The sequence below is a fragment of the Molossus molossus genome, unplaced genomic scaffold, assembly GCF_014108415.1.
Source record: "Molossus molossus isolate mMolMol1 unplaced genomic scaffold, mMolMol1.p scaffold_m16_p_8, whole genome shotgun sequence".
Classification (NCBI taxonomy): Eukaryota; Metazoa; Chordata; class Mammalia; order Chiroptera; family Molossidae; genus Molossus; species Molossus molossus.
In genome coordinates, this window is record NW_023425402.1 from 95,119,116 (window position 1) to 95,127,858 (window position 8,743).

Sequence of the window (8,743 nt, forward strand, 5' to 3'; positions counted from 1 at the left end):
AAAAATCTGCTGACGATAAGATTTGTCTTGATTTCAGAGAGGTTAAGGTAAAAAAAAAAAAAATGTGTATTTTGGGATTAATGAAACAGGATAATTCAATATTCCAGTATGAAATTTTTCATACTGTTGTCTGTCTCATAGCTGTGTGCCTTAAAGAATAGAAAACTACTATTGCTGATCATCAAAATGTAAGTTCTTATGGAACATAGCATTTATCATTTTATTCTTTTTTTTTTGAGTTGTGCAGCCCTTTATTAGCAACTAAAATAGAAGGTGTCTGTTGTACAACACGGGTACTAATTGACTATAACTGGAGAATTATTACATTCTAATACAGATCATTTATAAATGCAATTTCTTTGTTAAAAAGCTTCCAACTTTTTTGTTTGTGTGCAATTTGCAAAACCATTCTGAAAGCGGAATATATGTGCACAAGTCTGCAAAGAGTGCAAATTTAGGATATGGTAAATGCTTTACAAGTTACTTTCAAAACACTGCCACAACTGGGCCATTATACTGCCATCTTTCTTGATCAAAATATTGATACCAGCCTTCCTTCCACTGCCCTTAAACTATAAAGCATGTCTTCATGAATTGAGATTAAAGCAGGACTACACCTACTCGAAAAGAAGAGAAGGAAGTTCTATTAGTTTGAAGTTTCAGAATCCCCCCAAACCAGGACCAGGGGCTTGGTAAGGGCTGGGCTGGACCCGAACAGAGCATGGGTGTGTGCAGGGGGCATCCCTGAGGATGCAGAGCTTCAGTGGACCGTGAGTGCCCCACTGAACTGTCTTGCCAGTTTCTACGCTGGCTTGACTGGGCATAATTCAAACAGGAAAAGCTCATATTCATTCCGTTCTTCTGAAGCTGTGTGAGAGCATTTAACAACACTCCAATGGGATGTCTTCCACACATCGTTTTATGGTATTTCATCAAGTAATTGCTAGAAGATACAGGGTCTAATTGTTCTATAATACTCATACCCATTTTATCTAGATGTTCAATGGATCTATAAATCTCCCCCAGGGATTCATCATAGTAACTGTAACAGAACCTTTGACCCAATGGCAGAAATCAGAAGAAACCACAGAGATGACTAGGATCGCTAGATATTTGCTGAAGAGTTTTCCGAATTCCCATTGTTTTGACTCACTCAGAGCTCCACCCAGCACAGGAATAGTGGAAACTCCTCCTTATGGGTGATAGATGGGTCCACCTGTTGTAAGCTGGAGCAGCACAAGACCCCAGTACGTAGACCCTGCGCGGGGTGCAATTACGGCCCCAGCAGGTCTTTTGGAGACTGCGCTGGGGAAGCCCGCCTTCCGGCCCGGCACTCAGCGGTCCTGAGGCTGTGGACCGGCGACCCGCGTGGCTGGCTTCCCGCAGACCACTCGGCTGGGGGTCTCGGTGCCTGTGCCGCCCACGGTGCGCGAGGATGAATGGGGAGATGGTGGCGGCTGGAGCGCCTCCAGGAAGGGACCATACCCGGGCCCAGCCCAGGAGGAGGCGGCTGGGCGGGGAGGGGTCAGCCCGGCCCAGGAGGAGGCGGAGGAGGAGGAAGAGGAGGAGGCAGCGCTGGGGGTAGGAGGGGGTGGCAGCAACGATCAGCACAAACTCCAGCGACCGCCAGAGAACGGGGCCCGCGGCGGCTTCACCGAAGCCCGGAGAGCCCTGGCCCTGGCCCTGGCCCCCGGCCCCCCACATTTTATTCATCCTTGTGTCTCCAACATCTAGAGCATCAGCTGGCACATTGTAGTAACTCAGTAAAATATGTCTAATAAGGGACTGATGTTCACATTTAAACCACAAAAGTGCAATTAGTAAATTGTGATGCGAAATGGTAATTAATAAAATGTGATGAGAAATCTAATTTGAATATGCTGCACTCAAGTCTGTTCGAGGAGAAAAGGAGAGAATTCTCCACTGTAGTTAAACCTCATGGGAAAATGAATGACAACGAAGGGCACAGACTCTGTCAGAATCCAGTTATTTTGCTGAGTTGGGTGTTTGATGGCATCACGATTTGGTGCATGTTGGCAAGGCTTCTGCAAGTGTGGGAGGAGAGTACAGGGAGGCAGGGACCTTACCTTATTACAGAGACTCCTAAAAATTACAGCCAAGACTTCAAAAGTTGAGTTTTGTATTATTTAAATTGTGGTCTTCAGTGTTAAAAAAAATCTACAAAGCTCTTTGCTCTATCTGATTCTAAATAATTTCAAATGACTGCTTTATTTCTGATGATTGCCTGTGAGGTCTCTGTAAGGATGTGTCTGTGACTTGGAGAGGAAGACACACCATGTCAAGAGCTTGTCCTGCTCAAACCTGGACTTGGCTCTTTGTTGCTGGACAGTCAGCAGGGGCTGTAGCTGGCCCATTGGTGGAAACCCCAGTGCCCAGGAGAGCACCTGGCACTGAGTTGGTGCTCAATACATATTTAATAAATAAGTTGTAACTATTATTTCAAATGGCTGAGATGCCTCAGAGCTGACAACCCTAACTTCTATCTGGAACTGGAAAATAATAGTAGCCTTATTTTTTGAGAGTTTATTATGAGCCAGGCACTTTACATACATTATCTTGTCTGGTATAAAAGAAAGCACGAGCATAATCTCTATTACAGAAGTGGAGACTCATAAGAGCAAGCCATTTGCAAAAAGTCACAAAATGACAAGGGTCAGGGTGTGGGCTCAGGTTTGGTCTTAGAGTGAGCTTTCTTAACCACCATGTAGTGAGAGAGGGTAATGGAGTAGCATCTTAGTTCTGACATGACAGCTCCAACTGGGGACACTCCTACCTTCATGGTGGGGGGACTTGACCTCTAATCAGTGAGCTTGAAACAGAAAGGAATAATGCTATTTTTTTTTTTTTTTAGAAAAAGAGTTCCAGAGAGCTGTATCCTTTCTGGCACCAGCCTGAGGCTTCTGTGATTCCAGGTGAGCGAGAACAGAGTGACCAACCACATGTCATCTATTACCTCAGCTGCGGGACGTCCCCAGTTAATTCCAGACACCAGTTCATGCAACATAACATGCAGCTCAAAGTGACCAAAACATTGGCAAGGACACAGACTTTTTAGAAGTGCTAGAGGTAGATCTTGGGAAACAAATAAGATTACAGTGTCATCCTCCTTTAAGTTATAACAAATCACTCATAGTTTTTCTTTCAATCTGAATGAAAAATCAACATAATTTTACCCTGTGGAAAATCAGAAGTAGGACTTATGTTGCAGAATAAACATCTCTGACATCCTATTCTAGACACAGTTTATTTTGATTTGGACACTTACAGTTTGTTTCTCCTCCATGAAGTTGGGTTGGCGATGGACATGTCACACCCTTTCTCCCTTCCTTGAATTCTCACCAAATGGTACACTTAGTTACAGCATCACACTAGTCACAGAGTGAAATGATTTCTTGTGTGCTGGAATAACAACATAGTCCACGTTTTATATTGGCCAGCAAACATGTAAATCTGTATTTTATTCAGTGCTTAGAACTCAACTCAGTTAAATTATTTTCAGAAAACTAATAATTTGTTAGGCATCATTTTCTGTAACGGTGGCTTACACTGTTGTTTGCAGAAGCCATGCATGTGATGCTCCCTGTTCTCTGAGTGCTGGTCAGAAACCAGGAAAGTTTTATAAAGTTGGTGATTCTACCCACACATTTTCATGGAGGTACAAGATCAGTTTAGGTCTCTGATTACTGTTCAGCAGGGGTCCTTAGGGAAACCCAAGTACAAGGCAATGAAACGTTTCTACCATAATTTTTGGTCTAAACAATGAAAAAACAAAACAAAATATAGCTACAGAATTTGTGTCCTCAGCTAGCATCATTCCTTGATCCATTATGATATATGTTTGTTATTACCCTCTCTGATTATTGGGGTGTGATTTAGAAGTAATAAATATCTCACGTGGACTATTGAGATAACAATGGACACGGATTGGCCACCACAATCTGTCCTGAGCATGCAAGATGTAGTACACTTCTTTATTGTCAAATGAAGTCCACCCCGAGGCCCCATGCTGTCAGCCTGGTGAGAAGCTGCCGAGTACAGGAAAGTAGGAAGTTTCCAGGGGATCAGAAAAGAACCGCAGTGGCAATGATAATGAGACTGACCCCAAATCCCTATCTTCAAAGTGTCCCTCTAGTTTTTGTAAGAATGCTTTGAGGGCCTTAAACATCAGTGTCTGTGTGGCTTCCCCATGTCACGTGGACAAGGGAATGTTCTGATGCCTTCTCCTCTGAAGCGGGCGTTGGGCAGGACATGTCGTCTTTGGTTTCTGATCCCGCTGGTTTTGTATTCCTCTGACACGGGTGGATTTATTTCACAGCTAATTAAAATGAGCTTCCAGGCCCTTCACTTTCCCAGGGCCTTCAAGTGTTCACATGGTCACATATTTTTGTAACATTTTCACAAGTATTTAACCATGGTTAGTGAAGACCACTGTCTCCGCCCCGACTTCTCGTGCTAGCTGGTTTGGGTGTTGGCTAGCAGTGTGGAAGTCATGCGAAACGGAATTGAGTTGAGGAAATGTTTAGTTTGTTAAGATCACGTTCGATGCCTTCTATGAACGATTATGTTTTCGCTACAGATAGGTGCCATGTAGGAATGGTTGCCAGAAGTTCTCTGATGACTCACTCGGCCCACATCCGAAGGCACTGAAATGCGTGAGTAGTGGGGGAGAAATGAGGTTCAGAAAGTATGGAGCCAGAAGCTAGGCTACGAAAGACCCCTTCAGTCATCAGATGTTTAGTGGATTCCTTCTGACCGAGTCAAGACACCTTCTCTAAGGAAAGTACTTGCTGGTGCATTATACACAATTTTAAATGCAATCTATGATTTTTTCAAGAATGAAAATCATGAAAAACTTCAGCTATCTGTATTTGTAGAACATAACCTATAGTATGAACATGTTTTATGTATCTCAACGTATTAACTTCTATCTTAGTGTGCCTGAGGCGTATTGTTGTGACGTGTCTGGGTTCCGGATGAACTGGCATACAGAATCGCCACCGACACAGCCAAACATCCCGAAGAAACAAGTCGGTCCAGGGACAGAGCTCCTACACATACTAATAAATATGTTACTGTGTTTAATACTGAAAATATTATTATACAGCCGTGTAGCTCACTACAACATGGCGGCAGACTAATAATACATTTACATTTTTTAAATGGGTTGATTTCAGATTAATTCTGTACATGGTGACTCAGATACTATGGGTTGGGGAAAGTTCCTGAGGTGTACTGGAACCAAAGAGGTTGGGGCAAGAGACTGAAGAAAGAGGCTGGCAACTTCAGAATTAAACAGCGAGTATATAAAGGGAACTTGAGGCCAGAAGCAAAATCTTGGGCAGCAAGATGGTGAATCTCTGTTCCCAGATGGGGCTAAGGGCTTGATAAATTTAGCCTTTGGGAACAAAGGTGGCTTATAGCCAAGTGGCACATGCTTGTTACGGGCTGCTTATTCCAAAGCAGTATACAACTCAATGGGCCCAGTTCTTTAAGAACATTTTATTCAGGTGACATAGGTCCACTCCTCCTGAGGTGAATTGACAGTCATTGACAGCAACTTGATATTTAATATGGTGTTAATCATGTCAAGCACTAGAAACCATTTTGCTTAACGTATAAGAAAAGAAGCATCACCCGGCTGGTGTGGCTCACTGGCTGAGTGTTGACCCACACACCAAGAAGTCACCAGTTCGATTCCCGGTCAGGGCACATGCCCAGGTTGTGGGCCTGATCCCCAGTGGGGGGCATGCAGAGGGTGGCCAATCGATGTTTTTTCTCATTGATGTTTCTATCTATCTCTCCTTCTCCCTTCCTCTCTATGAAAAATCAATAAAGAAAAAAAATTAAAAAGAAAAGAAGTATCTAGTTGAAGCCAAAAATGTAACAGAGCCAATTTTTGCTAAAAGCAATTTGGCAAGACCCTGGCCAGTTTGCTCAGTGGTTAGAGCATCAGTCTGTGGACCAGAGAGTCCCGGGTTGGGTTCCTGCTAAGAGCATGTACCTCGGTTGCAGTTTGTCCCCAACCCCAGTTGGGGTCTTGTGGTTGGTGACCAGTGGATGTGTCTCTCTCACATCAATGTTTCTCTCTCTCTCTTTCCCCTCTCTCCCTCCCACTCTATCTAAAGGTAAATGCAAAAAACAAAAAAAGTCACCGGGTGAGGATTTAAAACAAACAAACAAAACAAAAAAGCAATTTGGCAAGAAAAGACAAAACTTAACACATCAAAAATTCTCACTGCAACCAAAACTAAAATTTGTATGGTGACCAGAGCACACGAGATTTCAACAACAGCTTTACTGAGGAAATTCATTGACTTTTGATAAGTACCATGCTTGTCCTAATAAAATTACTTTAGCACTGTTTAATAAAAAAGTTGTTTTGTCCCTCAAAATTATGATGCTAGTGATGTATACAGAGAATGAAACAGAATGTACAGTAGGCAGTAGAAATATTTTTCAGTAGATATTAAGACCAATAGCAATAACAAAAAAAGACCAATGTCCAAACTGTTATGATATACTAGCTAGTAAGTCCAGGATAACATGTTACATATATTGTATAATTTATAAACTTTTAAAATAAGTCAGACATAACTTCCTGAAAGTCAGAAGGACTCCACAGACAAGAGGCACTTGAATTATACATCAATCAAATACAAATGTACTAGATGAACACCTTAAAGAAGGGAGAAGAGAGAACAGTCCATTTTACTGTTAATGTTTAGTATTTTTAAACATTCAAAAGAGAGTTATGACTATTAAGTTTCTAAGTGAACAAGATTTGCCCTTCAGAGGGTACTATCAAAAGTGGTGTTCTTTAAATAATGGTAATTACTGAAATAATGGAAATTATTGAATAAATCACCATATTTGATTCACTTTTGTATGTGCACATTTAAAAATGTCAAAATGAAAAAGTAAAAATGTAACTTAATTATCCCAAATAATTTACCAGAATTAAATAATGGAAAAATGTATAAAATTAATGTTAACTAAGTAAATCAGATACCAGATATTACTATTTTATTGTCGAGTCTGCACTAAATGCAATTAGTTGATCACTATAACCCTATGAATATCTTTTAATTCTTTTGCCAGCCAAAAATTATCTCTGTGTGAGAGGAAGTGATAAAAAGAACCAATGAATATGCCCTTGAATTGCTTAATAATCCAATTAATAGAAAAAAGTAACTCATGAACACATTGAAAAGTGATTTATTTCTTGCTGTTTTGACATGAAATAGTGACTTCAGTGATATTATAATGCATAATATAACATTGCAGTAAAGGCATTGATGGCACTCTGATCAATGGGTGTCATCAATCAAAAGAGTATTTAAAATTACTTCCAGCAAAAAATAACTTGAAATGACCTGAATTCTTCCGGCTTATATATAATAGAAACTTCATAAGAGGTTTTCCTAAATTTGACAATAATTCTAAAAATTTACTTTTTACCCAAAGTTGTAAAGCTAAAAGAAATTTTTCTAAATTTTAAATAACTAAAGATAACAATATACAAAAAATTTAATTGATTGTGCTAGAAGAAATAGTTAAGTATCTACCTTTTCTATAGAAAATACATAATTGTCATATGAAAAAGTAATTGGAGAGTATACAGCTAAAAAATGTAAGCAGAAGCAGTATAAATGGATATATATAAATAAGTATGTCTATATATGTTTATATATATAATATGGACAAAAAAGGGGCCATATACTGAACCTGACCAGCTCAGGGGAGGCCGACATGGGGCCTTACAAACTTAGACATCTACAGCAACCACATGGGATGGTCTGAAATGAAAACTTCCTAACTAAAAGCGGTACAAGGTGGGTAGTCTTATCATAGACCAGTAGTTTTCCTTCACAAAGGTCAGTCTTTACCTTAACAGACAACTGCCTTCCTTTTTGTATCTATGATAACATACCTTTGGAATATCGATTTCCTTTTTCTGGACCCCTCCAGGCACAGCAGCCCACACCAGAGCAGAGACCACAAATCCCCTCATTGTTTTTTGTTTTTTAATAATTAACTGTATTTACATAAACACTTTCTTTGTGGAAAAAAGATAGTATAAAAGAAAATAAATAAAAGCTACCATTTGAGAGGATATAATTACAAATCATTTGTATAAAGTGGATTGCATTATTGTTCTCCATTTTTCACCCTCTTCATCCATGCCCTTTACCACGTGACTCCGCAGTCCTTCCCAGAGGCAGAGTGTATTTCCCTGCCCCATCAGTGTTAGGCTTGACCATGGGACCTGCTTTCCCCATTGGAATGTGGGCAGAAGGGGCAGAATGCCTGTTTGGAACTTATACCTTAAGAGGTACTGTATGTTTCTTCTTGATTTGTATCTTTATCATTAAAAGTATTGCAGATGTCCCCCCACTTTCCTCCATTGACCACCTCCTCCCTGCTCCCACCCCCCTCCTGCTTTCCCCAAACTCCTGTTCTTACTATCATATTAATTGTTAATTGTTAACTATCCTATACCCACCTACGTAAAAGAAATATGTCTGTTTTACTTTGTATCCAATTCCATAGATTTTTTCCTCTTTGCTTTCTCCTGCCTTCCTCCTCTATCAGCAGTAAGTTTCGCGTGAACCCCTTATGCTTCCTCCTTTGATTGTAATGTATAAAATAAGGTGCAAAACTGCCATTCTCTGAAACATTTTCTCATTCTGTTGAGATTTTGCTTCCCGGCAATTGTTATCAG

General features: G+C 40.5%; 1 pseudogene; it reads right to left on the reverse strand.

Moving 5' to 3' along the window:
- Positions 1-600: 600 nt before the first annotated feature.
- LOC118620775 lies at positions 601-1,713 on the reverse strand (annotated as a pseudogene).
- Positions 1,714-8,743: the final 7,030 nt, after the last annotated feature.